This window comes from Numida meleagris, chromosome 5 (assembly GCF_002078875.1).
Source record: "Numida meleagris isolate 19003 breed g44 Domestic line chromosome 5, NumMel1.0, whole genome shotgun sequence".
Lineage (NCBI taxonomy): Eukaryota > Metazoa > Chordata > Aves > Galliformes > Numididae > Numida > Numida meleagris.
The window spans coordinates 27,813,196-27,834,478 of record NC_034413.1 but is presented as its reverse complement, the minus strand read 5'-3'; the positions used below and the strand labels follow the sequence as shown (position 1 = coordinate 27,834,478).

General features: G+C 40.7%; 1 long non-coding RNA gene across 20 annotated transcripts in view; it reads left to right on the top strand.

The window, feature by feature from the left end:
• Nucleotides 1–21,283, top strand: part of LOC110400658 — a 493,181-nt gene that overhangs the window by 322,357 nt on the left and 149,541 nt on the right. For all 20 annotated transcript variants that reach the window (XR_002440000.1, XR_002439997.1, XR_002440005.1 and 17 more), the window contains one exon: nucleotides 2,274–2,398. This is a non-coding gene — a long non-coding RNA (uncharacterized LOC110400658). The remainder of the gene's footprint in view (nucleotides 1–2,273; nucleotides 2,399–21,283) is intronic.

Genomic DNA, 21,283 nt, shown 5'->3' with positions numbered 1-21,283 from the left:
GAAAAAAGAGGATGTAATGTTTCTCTGGTTGCCTTTTTTTCATTGGAGAAACAAAAAGCCTCAGTAATGTTTTACTCTTCAAACATATTCAGAGTGTTACATCGTGAAGCAGTAAGGTAGCTAAGGTGTCTGTACTGAAGTCCAAAACTGTGCTTGACTTCTGAAATTTGCCAGGTAAGCTCGTTTTCTCCTAGAGTATCAAAGTCATGGTAGGTAAGACCTTACTGCACTGGAAACTGACAGTAGATTAAGAACTCTGAGATTACCTGCTTGGAGTCTAACCATCCAGCTAAATCGAACAAGGGTTATGCTGCCCTATCTGTCTGTACATAAACACAGTTCTATATTTTGAAGGCTTAAATTCCCAAGAAACCGAGGATAACTATTAAATGTCAGCAAACTGAACAATTCAAGAGATGAGAGAATCATAGAAAAATTCACATTGAGAAGGATTTCAGAAAATCATCTCGTCCTATCTGTCTCATAAATCAGTCAACAATAAATTCAGACTGGTTTGTTAACAAAAGCTTGAGTGTCAAATCTTTAGACTGTCCAACACAAAGTACTTTTATAATTAAAAAAAATTCTCTGAAAGAAACTGAGAAATCTAATCTTAGTAAAATCTTCTTCCTAAACTTGTAATTATTTTACCCTAGGTAGAAAGAGAAAGGAACATCTGAAAACTAATTGCTAATACTTACCTCCATCTTGTGCTGAGAGAATATTTTTTCCTAAATCAGCAGCGTTACGTATCATGGCTAGGCTAGAAAGTCACTTCAGCATCACTTGTGTTCAGGCATGTCCTTTTTTCTGAAGTGGGATAATTTTGACTCCAGTCAAACACATGAAAGATTTCCCTTTAGAAGAGTACATAAAACCACAGTTCAAGATGCCATGAATGAGACTTCTCATCTCGCAGAGTGTAGAAACCAGCCAGTTTTACAGAATCCTGTGAATGTGTGGTTTTCCTGGTATCTCTGCACTGATAACCTATCCTTTAAAATGTTCACACTGTAGTGTTTGAAGATCTCCTTCTGTGTCCCTGGCTGCACTCTTTTTACTTGTTATATTGTTTGTCCTTTCTGCACTATTTTTCTTTTTCCACTTCTTTTCTTGTCATCTTCCCCCTTTTTGTCCCTAAAGGCATACAGTGTTGCAGCTGCTAGCAGTCCCTGATCTGATGCTACCATAGTACAGTGAACTGTTTAATTCTCCTAGACATTTTCCTACAGCAAGTCTCTGTAAAAAATTGTTTTGCTGAGGGCAATTCATGTCATCTAATGAAGAATAGAAACAGGAAATCTTACTTAAGGTAGGAAGGCTGTGCACTTCCCGTATCACAAGTATGATGCTATAACTCATTTTGACTATCACAGATTTTTGTTCTTGTCTGAGATTATTCCTTCTGCCTGGCCCTTATTTAAACAGGATAAATTCTGATATTTTCTCATCACTGAAGTAAGGGAGTCTGTCAAAGAAATTGGTGTTCCTCTTGAGCTAGGCTCCTCTCTGAACTAGGCCCATCAAGGAAAGAGTTTATGTGATACCCTCTAACAACTGATCGGTTGCATAAAAACTGTTTTCTTCAATTTCTCTGCCTGAACATGAATTTTCACTTGTATTCGTTTTTGAGTTTATCTTTTTCCTTGGAATATTAAATGGTTCTTAGGGGTATCATCTTTAGGAAGCTGGGGCCACTGTGCTATTACCCTAACCAGATGCCTACTGTGTATCTTGATTACCCATCTAGACTTTTGTTTATAGTTGGTGAAAGTATACGAATATTTCCAAGTTATTATGCAGCCCACCCTAAATTTACAGCTATTACATCTCTGATGGGAGATGCTTTGCTCAGGAGGGCATCTTATCTCAGAGGCGTACATCCTGCTTTATAGACCTGCAGCTAATTTGAATCCCACCCTGTACATAGCTTAAGGCTGTTAATTTCATTCTGTCATAGGGTAAACAAAATCAAGCAATGAGTTGTCTGAAATCTTGTTTTCATTCCACTTCTTAAGTCACATGGTGAGTACTAACATGATGTGTTGAACTTCATGTGTGCCAGTGCTTATCAGGGGCTTTGTGAAGAACTACCTGCTCATACTGTTTTAGATATTTACAGGAGCTCAGACCAGAACTCAGGAAAGCATGACTCTGACCCTCCAGTCTATAGAGAAACTGTATCTCATGTGACACAGCTTACAACTTAAGCTTCTGAAATGAGGCAATTATCAGGAACTCTTTTTCTTTTTTTTTTTTCTTTTAATTAACAGGATGCACACATACCTACTTCTCGCTTTGGCAGTTGAAAAGAAAGGCTTGAAAATGTGAGCTACGTGAGCCTGAAGGCAGCTGAAATGCAGCTTTGAGATGTGCAGCAGGTTTCCCAGGGAAGATGGTGAGTACAGGGGGCTTTTCCTCTATACTGTTAATGTAACATAAAAAAAAAGAGGGACCATCTGTGACATGAAATCTAAAGACAAACAAACAGAAAGAATGGAGCAGGTCAGTCATGCCATAAAAATGGAAATGAAACTTCGTATGAGGGCCTGGGTCTCTAGCTTGAGCTGAGAGCCTGGCATTTCCCTCTTCTTATTGATGGGCTTTTGCTAACCGTGTTCTGGAAGGTGCAAGACTGGAAGTCCATTTGGGGTTGTGCAGCTGAGCCCCTATGTGCTTGAGCAGTCCTTGGTAGTCAGGGTACATTTTTCTCTCCATTGGAGGTAACTAGTTTGTCCTTGCTGAGGTGTGAATTACGGTGTTCATCTTAGAAGAGTAGAAATTATGTTTGAGAGGAAAATGGGTTAAATTTGCTCCTTAATCCAAACAGATGAACCAGAGGTGATGATGGAGAAATAACTCTTTCCTCTAGTTCAAATTTCTGCTATCCTTAAAAAAACTGAGCTTGAAAAACTCTGTTGAAGGGCAGTACAGAAGTAATGAGAAGAACTTCCCTCCATGCCCCAGTGGGGTTGGCTGGGAATAGAGGATGCTTAGGATATATTCAGGCTGGGGTCCTGTTGTGTGTGGCCCTACCATCTTAAAGACTATCCCTCTAATCAGCCATTTCATTAATCTCAGCTAACTTTGCTAGATTATTACTGAGGCAGCTGCACACCAGTGTGAAGATGTAAGAATTATTCGATTTGAGCACATTTTTCCAGTAGCTAATGTATCTGATTAATATAGCTTCTTCGTCTTTAAATTGAATGTAGTGTCCATCTGCAGATCAGTCTGATTGATTTAGGTTCTTACATTAATGCCTATCATACAGCACACATGCACATAATTTTCTCATTATTAACATTTACTTGGCAATTTTTATCAATGCAGTTTTTCATATCCTTTGCCCTCATTATAAGGAACTCATTGAATGCGTGTATCTTGTATAATCAGGACATCTATTAGAAGCTATGATGGTTTTTCAGAGAAAATTGATAAACTAACAATAGCAATCTCATGAAATACTCTCTTTATATTCTGAGCCACACAACTTTTCCAAAATAACAATTTAGTAAGTGGACCTCTAGCAATATTGTAGCTATATTCTGATCATTTTATATATGCATCCAGTTGTTATTGATTTCATTAGATTAAGCCTCATGTAATGACCTCTAGGCCAAGAATTTAGAATGAAATTTTAATAAAAGCATCATTTTTAAATTAAATTGGCATCAATGTCAATTGCACCATAGCTTTCATTGCTCTGAAATAGATGTAATCATTACGGGTTCTAACAATACTGTCTACCAACATTCCATTATCTCATCAGAACTCTGTTATGCTTGTCCAAGCTGATGGGCACCTAGAAAGGAACAGAGAAATAACTGAAATGGTGATGTTAGGTGTTGTATTACTGCTCACCCCCATTATCCTGATTTCAAAGGCAAAGCTGCCCCTTTATTTTCTGTCACGCTTGATGGCTCATTTACGACTAATTTTCTGAAAATGCTTCCATCAACAATTTTAGAATTTGATCTCTACTGATAATCATGCAGGTAGCATTAATTTTCTTCTCTGTTTCCTGAAAAGCAAGTGTAGTTGGAGTGCAAATATAGCAGAAATAAAACTGCTCTTGCATGTGAAGGATTCCTTAGGAACTGCTAACCTAGTACAGTGAGCCTGGCAGTGCCGGCTCAGCTGGATCTACTAGAGCAAGCCTTCTTTTTATTGGTGTTGGGTAACAACCATGCAGTATCATCTCTTCTGGATCTTCACAGGTTTGTTTCAATTTCTGATGTTTTCTGGAGGTGCTGTCTCTTGCTTATGACCTTACAATAGTCATCTCATTTAAGCACTCAGCAGTGTGATTTCACTAATTGTTGTATGAGGCAGATGTACGTATTCTGTAAGATGTCCCAGTAATCTAAGTTTCCTAGTAGTAGGCATGAGGCTGCTTTCTGTCGTAGTATTTAAGATGTTTTATGTCTCTTTCTGAACACCAGTGTTGACTGGAAGGTGAAGGCTGTTATTTTTTTGCTTTTCTTGAATTGAGAAGGTAGTACTAGTCAGTACTTGTACTGTGTTATGGTCAGTACTTGTCTTTTAAAGATACTTTTTTCGTCTTTCACCCAGAATGACTTCTAGTAGGAAAGAGATTAAAGTGCAATAGTACTTGCTACTATGAAAAGTCAAAATACATTTTAAAATGTTGCATGTCTGTTCTTCAGCATTGATGAGTTCTTTGTTTTGTAGAGTACATGCCTCATCCTCAGTGTTGGGTTTCGCCATTGAACGTGTACTTGGTCAAAATGGATTGGGTAAAGCATTTACTAGCAGTATTTTGTAACATCACCTAAACCTTCTCTCATCCTTGCCATACCAGTACATCATCCATTTCACTTGCCAGAACCTTATACAGGCTCCAGACATTAACTGCAGCTCAGTCCTTGACTGTAAAGCTGGGTCACATTTTTTCTCCAGGTCAGAACTTGTAGAGTGTTCTTTGGCTAGGAAGATGGCCGCAGTGCACCATTGTTCTTCAGTAATTCTGGCCTAGCTGGCCATTTATCAGTCCTGTGTTGTCCCTTCTTAGCTTCCACAGTTCTGGTGGAATTTCACGTAACTTCAGGAGCAGAACTGGCTGGAAATCTGGCTGAGGAAAGAATATGTCTATGACAAAATCAAGAAGCCAAATTTTAAATATGCCAGCAAGACAGAGCGTAAGGACCTACTGTATATCTTATGACCTGGAGTTCGTTATTGGTTAACACTCTGACAGCAGTCATGGCACTGTTTGGGTTTGCTGGAACATTAAGGCATCTTTACAGATTTGAGAGGTGCTTCTTTTGCTGCCTCTTCACCAGAATTTTATATTAGTGTTGAAATACCAGCCCCTCAAGTTTATATTGCTTTCTATCAAGAAAGGCAGTTTCACCTTAAGCATACATGATCAAACTAAAGTATGTGAATGTAATGCTGAAGGAATCCCAAGTTTTGCCATAATGACCATCACCCTTTTTTTCCTCGACTGCTCCTTAAAATCAGCTGATCACATTGCTAATTCCAAAACAGATGCTGCCTTTGCACAATGTAGCAACTTTTTTGAATCACTGAGTGTATATGTGATCAAAAAAATGACAGTTTAATGACCATCTCTTAAGTATTGAAATATTTGTCTAACTAATAACTAATAACTTTTCTATCTACCAGCTCAAATAACCTTTTCAGAATTCCCAGACCTGTACGTCAGCAAACATGGTGCATCTGCCTCAAGCATATGTTTTCTAGGCAGAAGCAAGCAGATCCATCATTATGACGATCTCCTCACTGCTCAGATATTCCATTTATTACAGATATTGTATGCACTGAATAAGAACGACAATCTGTTTTTAGCTTCCAAATCTCAAAATACTGTTTCATTTCTAATTTGTATTATTGAAAAACACTGACTTCTTCCTGTAAGAGAGCCCACATCTTCGAAGTTCCACATCTGTGCAAGGTTGGGTGTATAAATGAGTTGGGATATAATGCAGTCACTTTCCTTAATGGGTCATTGTTTTTAATGGTCTGTTTTAGCCTGATTCAGAAATCTCATTACAAGGCAAATGAGAGCAATCTGATGGTCAAAAAATGGACTCTCTTTACATGCTAAAACTTGTCAGGTTAACATTTCTTTCACTGTAATATGCCATGTAAGTGCCTTACTCATAGTGGTATGTTGACGAGTATATAAAAAACTAATAAACATCAATTTTTGAAAAATGCCCAAATATTGTGGAAAGTATTCACTTCTAAATAAATACATTTTACCTAGCTAATCCTCCAAAATCTTGGTTAAAACCTTACTTATTTAATGACATAAGGAGAAACTGAAGCAATATTGCATTTAAAAAATTATATTCATCTTTTTTTCTGTATGTGAAATATTTCCTCACATTCAAAAGATCATCCTGTCTGGTCAGGAGGTATGGGAAGGTGTCAAATAGTCAGACTGCTGAGCTACTGTAGATAAAACTCAATAAGTAGAATAAATAGGTTTGGGTGGGTTTTGCTCATATTTTATAGAAGAAATATCATATGAATTCATAGAAAATCTATCATCAGTTGACTAGAGAAAAAAAATGATTGTATGTGATTGTTAAAAGGGCTATTGAGATATTAATATGTTGTTTCACATCTGTGACACAATAAATCTATGGTGTCCCTCATAATTTTTCTCCCTCACTTTGCCTTAGTTGTTATATATATATATACGTATATATATGTATAATTGAAATTCTGATTTAACAACATAATACTGAAGCATCTATACTTCAAACATAAGTGTACATAAACTTGGTCCTTGATCTGTTTTCAGGAAGGATTTCTGGAGTATGATTACAGTCTGCAGTGTGTGTCAGTTATATTTGTTGAATCTTGGCAACAATGGCAACATCTCTGTTTGTGTCTCAATGTAAATCCTGTGCACAAACAAGCAGTTGCTGCGGCCTTGCTCCCAGGGATCAGAGAGCTCCATGCCCTGCATTAGCTGTTATGGTGATGCCTTATGCTACAGCCTGGGAGCCAGTGACTGTGCACATTTTGGGCACTGTGTATTGTGCGGGCTCTGCCTGGCTGTAGGGAGCAAGCAGAGCATCCCAAAAACATCCCAACCCGTGCTTTGGGCACTAACCTCCTGATAAAATCAGAGAAAAGAACAGCCCCTCGAAGAGCAACACAGAGTCGCTGCTCTGAACTTAGGCTCCTCCAGGGCACATTTCCAAGCAACTCCATCTCTTCAATGGCAGCAGACAAAGCCTACAGCAATTTAGCTTTCCAGCACTGCTGGTGACCCAGTGAAGCATCTCTCTCCATAAATAAAACAGACCTCTCTCACCTACAATTTGCTTCTCTGCCTTCCTTTTGGCCAAGGTCAAATACAGTAATTTGATGAGCATAGGAAATGCTGCAGGCTTTCTTTGGATGCTGCTGATGGCAACATTTAACTAGGTGGCTTCTGACTTAGATCAGTATGGCAATTGTTATAATTCTCTATATTTTAAGTCCACTGCTAATGAAGGGTTTACAAAAATCTCCATCTTTCCAACAAACTCTCTGCCCCCAGGGTGATAAAAATGCTGACAGTCTGCCAACACATTCAATTGTGTGCATTTTCATTATTCTCCGCTGTTGTTTTTAAGACAAAGAGCTTGAATCTTTAGTGAGAGTGCTTCTTTTTATTTTTACTTTTTTTGTGTGTGGTTTGTTTGATTGAAAGGATTAATAGCTTTAGGGCAGATGTCTTCAATATTTTGTGATTAAAAATGTGACCTCCAGTAAATAGTCTGTGCTATTTTCTTTCCACTTCGCTCAGTTAGTGCAAAGATCATCTACTGCACCTGAAGAAAAAGGTTATCTTCCCAGGACACATCACCTATCAACCTATGACTCATAGTAGTCCTGAGACCTGAGTATGGAACTGTTTCATATGCGGATTCCAACTGAAACTTTGCTCAGGGTCTGAGAGTGTGTCTGCTTAATAAGTACACTGTATATATATATATATATATATATAGGTACACTGTATATATATATATTGAAAAGTTAATCATCCTTCTGTCGTGTGTGGCCTTGTCCTTCAGACTGGGTCTGCTCCAGGTTCCAGCCCACCCTTTGGGTGTTCGGGAGATGGACGTGCAGCTCCTCCTGCCAGAGCCAAGCAGCTCACAGAGGGCTCAGAAGCCAACTGTTGTGGCCTGGAGAACTCTGAAGTCAAAAGGAAATGTTAGGTCTGTTTTGCACTTTGCAGAGTTGGGTAGTCCTGAGCATCTGAGAGCCCTGTGATTACAGGTTAGAAGTCCACAACAGTTTGAGGTTTTTTTGCATGTTGGTATTCCTTTTCCGAATCTGTCCCTAAGTTTCATTTGGGAACTCTGACAGAACAAATGCTGTCTGTATTAAATACTTGGCATTTAGATAACACTTTCTTTGTGAGAATATTCTGGTGCTCTGCAAACATTAATTACTCTTCACAGCCCCTCTGAGGAAAAACAGAAAGCTAACTCTGTTTTTGGAAGACATGCTGATTTTGTTGATGGGCTGTATGCTGAAAGAAATGTAAAATCAACCTTTATGTTGCCCAAAAATACAACCAGTGTAAAGTTAAAAGAAAAAGCAGCAAGATTCCAAGGCCTGTTGCTTCAGTGCCAGATAGGAAGAATGAAAATCAGTTTGCAATGAGAAATGTGTCATTTGATGAATTGGAATCTCACTTTACATATGCTACCCAATGGGTCTCTTTTTGTCAGTGTATATGACACTGTTGTCTAATTAGCCCTGATGTTTCTTTTGAGCTTTATTTTTGTTTTGTATATACCTGTTGGAGAAGAAAGCTCTGCCAATCCCTGGGATTCATGTTTAATTCAGAATAGCTATTATTCCTTTGATGAATAGAAAGCATATTTAAAGCATGGGTACAGAGCAACAAATGAAATCTGAAGGGGAAAAAAAAAGAATACAATTAATATGCTTAATGTATCAGGTACAGTCTGAAAGATGACATCAGGTGCAGCCAAAAAGATGACATATTGTGCTGGGATATTGGCCAGCATGAAGGGAAAGGAGAAGCCTCTGAGGGAAAAGTGAGAAATGATAAAATCTTCTCCAGAAGCATTCTCAGAGGCATTCTCCATTTGTTCTGAGGTGTGGAAGTAGGTACTGCAGTACTCTCCCCTCTCTGTAGTGCTGTGCCTGAAGCAGCTTACTCATTGTGGGCTCTCGTGGCTCTCACTGCCAACCTGTACATGTGAGAAATACTTCATCTTTAGCTTCTAAACACAACAGAAGTACCAAGAGATGATACTAAGGCAGAAGTGTCCTTTAAACTACGTGTCTGCTTATTCGTTCTTTTACTATAGCCTCTTCTGCAAAACATTACTCTCTTATTTTAGTTTCTTTTTTTTTCTAATGTCAATTGAATTTGCATTTTTAGCATCTATACAAGGCATATGATTGCTAATTTGGAATAAGAGCCAAGCTGCTGGCAAAATTCTCACTCGAGGTTAGACCCACTTTGTGCTTTAACAGAAGAAAAAGAATCATTTATACTTTTTACATTTTTTACTTACTAAAAAAAAGAGAGGGAAAGATATTATAGAGCTAATATACTATGATTTTGCTGAGCTAGAGATGGAACAATGCTTTGGACTATTAAGATCAGTGAGCACTGAATCAGTACTCGGCTACTTCAGATGATCCAGCACCTATGTGACACAGGAGGTCATCAATCCAAATTATGAGCCTGACAAGCAAAAAGAAGCTTGAGCTAGTTGTGGAATAAGGAGGATATAAGGGAAATGAAGTTTTTGCTGGGTTTATGGCCTTATGTGTTTTCTGCAAGGTAGGGTAATTTTAAGCTTTGATTAGGCTATTAAATATACATGGCACTGGGCAACAATCCACGTCTTGCTTTGTGCAGTCAAACATTGCAGTGGCCATGGCTGAACAATGCTCTCATGTTAGCCTGATCCCTGCTGACTTGGTGCATGGCATGCAGAGAAACCCTGGCAGCAGTACTCCAAGCAAGCACTAACATAAATAGAAGGAAACAAGCCATTCCCTGTGACCCGTTCCTAAATGACTAAATTGCAGTGAGTTTGCAAACACAGCCTGAAGTCACAACTTTGCGATCCTTAAGGCTGGATTTGTGCACTACCCCATCACATACCGGTGTGGGCCTGACCCCAGCAGCTGGGGCCTGGTGCAGAGCTTATTGTGGCTTTTTGTAGGCCTCAGAGGAAACCTCCTTCCAAAATAAGGTTGGAATACTGAGATACATGACACTAGAGATGGCACAAAGCATACTGGTATGCAGTTATCCCAGCAAAGGGTTGTCTTTAGAGCCAGCAGGGTGAGTTTGTCCAGGTTCAGTGTCTGTGCAGCCTTGATGTCTGTGCTGAGTGCCTCCATGTCCTGTCCACAGCTCTCCTGAACCCTCAGGCTGTGGTTTCCTCCAAGTCAAAGAGAGGAGGGTAGCTACATGACCTACCAAACAGCAGTCTCTCCCAACTTATTTGTAAGGTTAGAGATGATAATTAATGAAGAGAGCAACACTGAATTTTAATTGGGCTGTAATTATAACACCATAGTTTATATTGTGAGACTTTCAGGACTGTTCAGGCCCTACAGCATTTTCTTCCTCTGCTAAATCTAGCTCTAGAAGTTAGAGGGAGATAAATAATTGGTTCTGAAACATTCTTCTTGTAAGTGGGTTGTGTGTGTGTGTGTTTGTGTGGCTATTTATCATAGCTGACCTAAAGGAAGCACCTCTGTGTCACATCTGATGGTCTGGAGGTCAGGCAAGTGAGAGCGTTTGCTAATGAGCAGGCAGAAGTGAAGCTGGGGCAGTAGTGGATTTATCAGGAGGCAGGAGTATCTCAGACCAATGGAGACTTGGAGTATGCCCACAAAATGGATAGTAATGTGGATGGGGTGGCTGCAGGGAGCTGCTTCCCTGAAATGTTCCAAACTCCTCCTAACAGAGTTCAGCCTGTGTAACTCAGGGCAGCCACAGCAGAGGACAGGAGGCTGGTGTGGCTCTGGAGAAAGCGCTCTTCCAAATCAGGCTTCAGATGTGTGGCTATGGTAGATCAAATGTCTTCCCTCGTTTAGATCATTGCCCTGCAACTCCCTCAAAGGAGGTTGTTGCAAGGTGAGGATTGGCCTCTTTTCCCAGGTAATTAGTGATAGGGTGAGAGGTAACGGCCTCGAGTTTTGCCAGGGAAAGTTCAGGTTGGGTACTGGGAAAAATTTCTTCTCTGAAGGAGTGGTGAGGCCTTGGCACAGGCTGCCCAGGGAGGTGGTGGAGTCACCTTCCCTGACTGTTCTCAAGAAAAGGGAAGTTGTGGTACTTAGGGGCATGGTTAGTGGGCATGATGGTGATGGGTTGGGGTTGGACTTGGTGATCTTAGAGGTATTTTCCAACCTTAATGATTCTATGATTAGCAGTATGCATGCTGCTGGATTCTTGCTGCTGCAAAAGGATTTCTGAGCTCATGAGTGGGAAAATCTCCAAAATGTCCACTGCCAGGCTGGCTCAAGGAATGAGACGCTCATTTTAAATCTCTAACCATCTGAGGATCTTGATCTCAACTTCTGTTTTGAGATATCTGATTGTTCTTCCTTCCAGCTGAGCTAGAAATGTCAGAAGGGCAGATTTTCCTGTGGTGTGGAAGAAAGATACAGAAATCATACTTCTACACGATCCTATCATTTGTAAAAATCCATCTGCAAATGCTGCTTTATCTCAAATAAGGGCAGTCTCTAGAAGAAAAATCATGGCCAGCTGGTCACAGTAGGAGCCAGCGTTGAGGATTTCTGCTGGAGGAAGGTACAGACCTGTCCTCAAGTTAAATAAAACACCCAAGAAAAACAGTAATAGCCAAGAGCATAACCCAGGCTGAATTACAGGGCGGGTTAGGGCCAGAAGTCTGTAAAGCCCCCTGCTTTAAGCTGTCTTGTTTCAGGATCTCCCTTCTCCCATTGGGAATCATTTGTTGACGTTTCAACCCAGAGATTACAAATAGTGGAGAAAATTAAATATATAAATATGTTGTGAGCACAGTGTTTAAACCTTAGCTTGTGAAAGCATGTTGAGGAGGTGAAACTCCATCACTGTGGGCTGTTGGTGTAGACTAGGTAAAAATCATAGGAATGTGATAATGGATCTCCCCTTGGAATAAGGGAGGCTAAAGGAGGCAACCCACAAAGAACCTTGCCTGCCCTACTTTTCTTTCTTACTTTTACATAGAAGATCAAAGCCATGGTAATCAAAGCCTTGCCACTTCACAGGCTGTAGTTTAGATGTTTTCCACCAGCAATTGATAACAAAGAGTTTTCTGGCTGAGTTTATCTGGAAGGGAGTTTGGAAAGAAACCTAATCTGGGGAGGTTCTCAAAAGTGATAGTGAGGAAAAAGAAATATCTGCAAAGACCTCGAGGTTTGAAAAAAATGTCATCTAAAGTTCTTCCCCTACTGAAACCTTTGTGAAAAGTGTCTCTCTCCACGCATACATGCACACATGCACACGAACAGGTCATGGGTTAATCTTAATTTCTCAAAGTTTGACAAGTGATCCTGTGAGAGTTACAAGTTATTAGTGAAGAGGCAAAAAAGGAAGCAGGGCTCTGGTGACCACTTCTGCTTCAGGATTTGTCTGCCCTTGAATGTTCTACAAGAGCAATCTTCACAGAGCCAATGCCCCTCCATCATTCATTCTGCATCAGCCACTTCTGCTCCACAGAATCACAGGGGTTGGAAGGGACCTCATGAGATCACTGAGCCCAACCCCTCTGCTAAAGCAGGTCCCCTACAACAGGTCACACAGGTAGGCGTCCAGTTAGGTCTTGATTATCTCCATAGAAGGAGACTCCACAACCTCTCTGGGCAGCCTGTTCCTATGCTCTGTCACCCAGAGAAACGTCCCTTTGGGTCTTAGCGTGTATGGGATGAAGGTTTGGGTACGCAGAAAGAAGTAGAGGTGGCTGTTATGTTATCTGCCACCGCTGGATTTTCTTGTTATACTCCTAGAAGCTTATCATCTCAGTATAATGTGGAAATCAGAGGCATCTTTTCTAAGCAAGAATTCAGAATATCTCAAGTGACTGACATTTTGTGGAAAGGGAAAAGAACAGAATGAATCTTGGAGCTGAAGCTTTTGGCTCAACAAAAGTAAAGATTAATTTTTTAGGGAAGAAAAGGATATTTCTTTTGCAACGGTTGATTATGATTTCCTTTATTGTGATATGGCAGAGGGGGGTTGATACATATATTGTTTTGTCTGGCCTTTTCTATATATCTGCAGCAAAAAAATCAAAAATTATCTCAATTTACCTCAGAGAACTTAATGAATTCAAGCCTGTGAACATGCCATTTCCAGCAAAAATTTTTCTTTGTTTTGTTCATGGTGTCATGAAGCTATCTCTGTTCTGGAAGCTATCAAGGCTATGCAATTCAGCTGCTGATAGATGAATTTTCCTTCATTATATTTCTCTTCACTCATGTAGAAGCATATAAGTTATCAAAATTAGTAAGAATGCTTTAGTTTATTTCTTCAGATGTACCAGTTAACAACAACTCAATTTGCAGCTGCCAGTCTTGTTTAACCAAGCAAGTGAGCAAGTGAGCCTTGAAAGCAAGATTGTGACTGCTGTGCTGACTGGTTATGATACGTGGCTGCAAGGAGCAGCTCGTGGGGAGAAAAGAGGTTTGCTTCAGCAGATCGTGCTACACGACCAGTTCTGTTTGTGTTCTTATTAATAGATATTGCAATTGCGATTCTCACCACTTCTGTAAGAATTAATCAAGCATTCAAACACTGATAGCTGGACACATTTTTCATCAAAAGAAAAAGGCTAATTAGACTGCAAGCAGCAGCAGCAGCAGCATGTATTCCACAGTTCTCCGCAGCAGGTGACATGATGTCTTGAATAACTGAGGCTCTGGAGGGAAATTAGGAAAAGAGTTTGAGCTCACACTATCTTTTATTTAGGATTATAAACACGTGTCAGCTGCATGCTGTACTGCCGTGCTCACCATAGTCCCTCCTCCTAGGCCTTTCAGTAATGCTAGCCAAGAACCAGACTTTTGCATGCTGTGAACTCAGATGGCCCTAGGGAATGCTCAGGCTCCCTTGAACCTGTGCAGCAGTGCTCTAGACAGGCCATAGGGCTGAATGGAGCTTGATTCAGGGATGCACTGTGAGCCAAAAGCCCCTGGAGTCTGCACCTAGGGAGATTAAAGACTTGGTTAGCATGATAAGATGATAGGATTGCCAGAGTAGTATCAGTGAGCCCCAAAATACAGATTACAGGTGATATAAAATGAAGTTTTAAAAAAATACTGGAATACTGATGGTGGCAGAGATCCTTTATATAGAGGGAAAGCCAAGACCGGAAAGGTAACATGGTCTGGAGTTAGACAGTAGATGTCAGAGGGGATACCATGGGTAGCATGGCCCTAAAATTTTATCTGTCCTTGTCTCCCCGCCTTTAGTCATCTCTAGTAAAAAAAAAAAAACCACCAAAATGTTACACTATTTCAGTCTGCAGAGGTTATAAACATAGAAATAGTGCTGCTTAAATGGAATAATCCTTTTGGTTATTACAGCTTTCAAAGTGCACATATACATAAATACAGTATGTATATACATATATGATACAGTTCCTTATAGGGTTTAGTTGTGCAGGTTTGTGGCTTTAGTCTGTTTCTTAATGTTGCTTCTTATTCTTTAAAGTTCTATCATAATTTGTTGGAAAATTGTGGGTATCTTTGTAACAAACATAGCACATACAGGGGACTTCATATGCTGCACTTCAGTGCAGTAGAAGAAAACAGGTAAACCCAGTAACGTGGCAACTTCCTAGCAAGAGGGCATCGGCAGGAGTTTTCCAGGATTTTTCTAGATACTTGAAATGATCAGTTTAGGGTACATCTCTTCATAGGACAGTGCTCACTTCCTGCAGACACACTATCCTACTAAAATATTGGTCTTGCCTGGAAGGATTTTTTTTCACAATGCAGCCATAAATATTGATAGTATACATTTTTCTTACTAAAACAATGTCATGGAATAGTGGATTTGTTTTAGTGCGCAACAGTAAATAAAATGTGATTAATCTGAAATTTTTGTGAGGAATGTTTCAGACATCCTTAATGATTGCTTTATTTTTGTAGTGCCCTATTTATTGGGTTTCGGCATCTTCAAGAAAATTTCCAGTAGAAATGTTTGTAAGTAAGATTTAGGCATAGGGAGTTGTTTCATAAGAGACTGTATGTTCACATGCAGAAGCTGCTCTTTAACTCTGAAGATCATAATGAGCCTGCTAGTTTAGGAATTTAAAAAGGTTGCTATTTCTCTTAGGTTCCAGTGTTCAGATTGCTGCCATGCAATTTTTTTTTTTTTTTAATGTCTTTTGGGTTTCTAATGAAGGGCAAGACTAATTTGCAGTAATTATGTTATAAAAACAATAAGTGTTGGCATATATAGTAAATGTAATAGTAATTGGTTTGCCAAAGAGGTGATGCGTGCAGCCAGGACTGGAAACCCTAATATGTGAATCATACGTGAGTTTGGAAGTGCTTGAGAGCTGAAGTAATCATGTAAAACTAGAGACAGAAGAAAGAAGATACAAAGGCATGCATAGGGTAAATGATTTTTAAAGCTTTCCTCATGGCAATATTTTTGTCAGCAGGCTTTCCTGCTATGCCAGGTCATACTAATAGTAAAGAAGAATTTATGTCAAAACCAGGATGGAAAACCGCTATGATTTTAATGCTAAAAGAATGTTAGCTTTGTCACATTCTTTTGGCAAAGTAGCTCTGTGATGACTTGTAATAATGTGAGGGACAGGTCGGAATCAAGGTTAGTAAAAGAATCCAGTGTCATCTGAATTTCAGGAACATGTTTCCCAGATCTGGTGGTGGGGCTGTGCATTGCTGGAATGTAGGGTGTTGATGCCTCCTGCATGGGTGAGAAGGGAGTTTACCCCGTTATGCTTCTGTTTATAGGGCTGGCCTATACAGACTGCTGATTAATTAAGAGTATAACCATTTTGACACCGACTTAATGTGTCCTCACAGGAACACAATCAGCTTCCAAACTGATTGTTAAAATGCTGCAGTTTCTGCCCCCAGAAGCCATGTTTCCAGATACAGCACGGAGATCAGCATATTTGCTTGGGAAATTGTTTTATTTTTGAGCAGTAGTCACATTGATCTTGCTATAAAATTCTTCTATCAGTTAGATATCATTGGAATTTAGTTTACTGAGCTGGTCTTCGCAGGCACTGTTGCTATGCAAATGGTATCCTCCGCTTATGAAGTGTGCTATGGGAATTAATAGAGGATGCATCTCTATGAGCGCAGCTAGAACGTACAAAATAACCTTTGCCATGTAAGAAACATAGTAAGAAACATAAAATTAAAATTAAAAGTGTGACAAAAAATGTACACCATGGAGCTCTCAGAAACCTTTGACCCTGCCCTAATTTTGAGCAGGGATGTTTCACAATGTTCCTTCTCAAACAAGATCACAATACAGCGGTGGGATGGGTTATTTAGGGATGGGATCACCTGTGGAGTGCATTCACTCATACTGATGGGCCATGGGGAGAAGTGAGAGTATGACTTGTCTGCCTGGGAGCTCTTAATGCAGCTGGGGCTTGCCTCTTTGCCCGGGGTCAGAGAGGTCTGAAAACTCCAAGTTTGGGAAAAATGAATGAGATCTTCTCTATCGCAAGAGCAATTTTATGTTTAGAGAATTGAAAAAATGAAGCTCTGCTTGTTTTCATGCACCAGAAAAGCAAGACAGTTCGTAGTGACAAATAAAGAGAAGACAAATAAAGAGAAGTAAAGACCCTGGAAATATATACAGAAGAGCAATCAACTTTGAAATCTTCAGAGCTCCAACTGCAACATCTGAAAAATTTGATTGATTTTTTGTTTTTTTTTTTTTCAAGTACTGTACTTTAGCAAAAACTTAGGAATCGTCTTGCTGCTCCTGAGACAGCCAGGAGGACCTGGGATATGCTTCTGCTTGCTTTCTTTTGCTCTCTGAAAGGGATAAAAAGATGGACCAAGTAGAGAACCAACTTGTTTATTTACACAGTGTAACTCTGTATATGGCAGATTATTTCTGGCTGTTCTGCCGACAGTCAGACTCTTTCCAAATCAAGGCACTTCATGAGATAGAGCCCAACCCTCAGTCATGCATCAGGACCTTCCGGTGCTGTGCGCCTAACACCATGCAGCCCTGTGATGCCTGGCAGAAGGACTGCATGCAACGCAGTGGCACATCTGCACAGCCACACCAGCTACACTGGTGCAGCCCATATGTTGAGCCCAGCAAAGAACTGGGATCCTTTCCATTTGCAGCCTCTGGTCCTCTGCTGGTGGCTGAGGACACTTTTTTAGAAGGGTGATTGGATGAAGGTGTCAATAACCCATCCTCAAAACTGCTCAGCAGCAATATTTCAGATATTTCGAGAGTGGCTTCACATGGGACCTGCTGTTCAGCCCAAGAGCTCCTGATCCCCTTTATACAAAATAGTGGACCCTGACCAAAGATAAGTTGTGACCTGCAACATATGCTTGTCTTCAGCCTAAGAGGGCTTTGTTCCTCTGTACATCATACTTGTAAACCTTTCTATAAATTTCAGCTGGCTTTTTTTTTTTTTTGTCTTTCTTTTTTGCTTTTTCTGTACAACAAAATGGAAAGTTCAGTACTTGTAATTCAGTAAACACATTTTTTATGCAAGGCTTTTATATCTACTGTAGAAAGCTCTCACTTGTTTCTTTCTTCTGGAGGCATGAAAAATTGTTTATTAAATATAATAATAATAATAAGGTAGAGATAAGCTTTCTTAGCTGGCATTACTTCAGATTCCGACATATTTTTCCCCAGCTTCACTTCATTATAGCTCTATTTGGTAGTGCATAACCAGCATGTGTCATGCCGAATGAAGGCTGGCTTCAGAATAACATGTCAGTAAGATGATTGCTCTTGGAACACACGGTGCCCTCACTCTATAATTAAATGCAAAACCTGCGTGGAAAAAATTGCTGTTAAAAGTCTTAGCTTATGCTCAGCAGAGACCAGCGGCACAGGGACAAACGCCGTCACGCTAACTTCAATTGCTTCCCATGTGTCTTTCTGCAGCAGCCGTGGCACTGCAAAGCTCCTGCCAGGGTGCTGAGGCCATGGAGCAGGTGGGGGAGTGGGTAGGATGGGGCTGGGGCCGCAGGGGGCACGTGAGGGAACAGTGCTGCCTGCACCTGCCAGGCATGGGGAAGGGGATAGCAGCCCCACATGCGCATCACTTCAACTGTGGATTCTAGATTCTTGTTTCCAAGCAAGGCATCGTGAGCACAGAGGTAGCGTAGCTCACTTTCTACAAGGTTAACATAATGAAATGATTTTTTAAAAAATTATAAATCTGTTGTGTTTTTCAGTTCTTGAGTTTCCCTTGACTATCTTCTAACCAGATGTGAACTGAGTGTGTTCATCCAGGACAGCTCACAGACTTTCAGACCCAAGCTTTCTGTCCTTCTTTCCCTCTAATGGTCCATTTTTCTCCTGTGAGGTTACCTTCATCCCAAGCAGCCCTTCCATTTACTTAGCTCTCATAAGGTACAGTCGCATCACACTTCAGATCAGCCCAGAGTGTCAAGGCAGAGAGATGCAAGCTCCTCAGGCAGCCGACAGTCTCTGTGTGCTACGCTGTGTGTCCCCTTCTGAACCAGCTCTAACATTCCCAGAGCCTGACTCTCTTCCGTCTCCTGAGACAAGACCTTTGCTTTTGATCTTGTCTCAGTCTTCCTTCCTCACAGACAACCTTCCCTGCTCAAAAAGGCCACAGCTATCTGTCATCTGCAGGATCCCCTTTATTTCCTTCTTTGCGTTAGATGTGAGTTACACCATAATAAATCAAGCAGCAAGAAACAGTCACCTTGGTCCCCTGCTCAGTCAAGATCAGGGCTCACTGAGGTGTCCAGGGAGAATTAATCCTCATATTATCTTTTAAAATCTTTAGTTTCTTCTTTTTGATGATGATTTCTAGTTGGGAATTGTAGCTTTGTTCCAGGTTCAGCTCATAAAGACAGATGTGTGCTGTTGAGGCATGCAGTCGGTAGGAAATGAGTGGCTTTTCTCAATTGCTTTCTTTAGGTTGATGAAAATAACAGTGAGAAAAGAAGTGAGTTTTGGCCACGCTTCACTGCTATCAGTGTTCATTTCACTTTTGACATTTAAATACTCTAAATGCCTGAGAAAATGTGCTGGTAGACACCAAGCAAATATTCTGAAAATTTCTGTGACGCTGCCAGGTCTTTTAACTCCACTCCTTCGTATCTGCAGGAATCTGAAGTAAAGTTGTGTGAATGGATGCATTTTGGCAGCCTTCTCTTGGTTAGCTAAACTGTGGGGGGGCACATCATGTCTGGTCCTTAAACTGTTTCTCAGCAGTGGGAGACATTGTGATTGATAGTTTTGAAAACTGTAGCAAGGATGTTTTTCTTCTGCCACTGTGGGCTGTTGGTCCGGGACCCCACTGCCCTCCCTGCAGGAAGCCATCTGCATAGGGAGGCAAGGCAGCTGCCCGCATGATGTGCCCGCACCCTGCCTTGCCCTGAGGGCCTTCATCTCATCTCCATTAAGTCCTGCGGCACCACAAAACCCAACTGTTACACGCTTTTCCAAAAGGCATTCAACTAGGTTTCTCAGCAAGAGCTCTCATGGAAACAAACGTGCCATAGAGCAAAAGGGAATGTGCTTTCATGGGTCAAAACAAGTTTCAAAGTTGGGAAGAAAGAGTGTGAGTGTATGGTTGGCTTGCGTGCTAAGCATGAAAGGTGTCTCAGAGATGTGCACTGGGTCTGTGCTGCTCAACACGCCTATACATGATCTCGAGAGGGAGTGCCTTGTAAGATGTCAAAGTTTGCTGTTGCCGATAAGTTATAGAGGGTGAAAAGATGAGAGCAGGCTGTCAAGAACTGCACGAGGCCCCAACAAGAGTGGTCGCTGAAATAGCAAGGCACAGTATTTGTCATGAATACTGCCTGCATGTTTGCAGTTCTTGCCCCTGTTTCGAAAAGAGTACTGCACAAGTGGAAAAGATAGAGATTTCCTCTGTATATCAGACTGTGAGAAACTAATTCAGATTAGTTAGCAAGTGTTTAAACTGACAGCTGTCTTCCACTCTTCTCTGTGCCCCAGAATACGATCTTTTTCCTCTTTTGTAGTCAGGCACAGGTTTGTAAGCCCCCAGGCCTCTCTGAGGACAGTCACTGTTGTCAGGCTTCATCTGCATTTTTGAGAGCACACTTCGCGATTCAGTTAGCATTTTGGCTCTGAAGACTGAATGTGTTTGGAGTTGTGGCAGAAAAAGAATGCAAGTATTTGTCTTTTACTCCCTGCACATTTCATCACAAGCACATCTCTAACAAGTTTGTGTGCAGGGCACACATGTACATCAGAAGGGCAGTCCTTCCCTGGTTTCCAGCAGCACAACATTTAGGTAGCTGAGGTTAATAAGTCACTAGGGAACCCCATGGGGACTGGAGAAAACAGACGTATAGGCAGTAAAGTTCAAGGGAAGTGGGATCGATACCAGCTCTTCTGTTTCTTTCATAGGTTTCTTTCACACTAATAATTTCTGCAATGTTAAAATAACGATGCCAAAGGCTTCAGATGTTAGTCATAGTTCTCATATAAATTATACAGTTGTACCCAAGGAGCAGAAATTAGAACTGTACTGTATTTATTACTGAACGGCAAACCTCATCCATGTGAGTGAAAAGTTTCCTGGAAAGATTTTCAAAGACCTACATTTTTCGCCTACATTTTTCTCTATTTAATTTTTGTAATAAAAGGGCTGGCAATGCAGGAACTCTCTGGAAAGTCAGCTGGATGCTGCTGGGCAATCAGTCCTCTAAGGAGCCGGTTTGTCGGCTCGCAGATAGGTGGAGGTTTTATAGACCACCTGTCGGCTTCTGTGGATAAGCTGTGCCTCGTTCTCTCTGGGCAGCAGCCAGTAGAGAGCGATATTGCATACACGTGAGAAAGCTCACTACGCTGTATTATTCTAAGGGGAATTAACCACTATAATTATTGCTTTCCTTCTCCAGTACTGCTGTAATAACTAAGCTAGATGTAAAGGAGTTTAGGCTTTGCTAATGTTTTTTCATTCTTCTCAGTCCTTTCTCTTTATCTTGTATATAGTCAATGGCTTGTCAAACCTGAAGCTAATTTACTTGTTATTACATATTTAAAATGTTTCATTCCCTATGAACCCACTAATGGGATGTT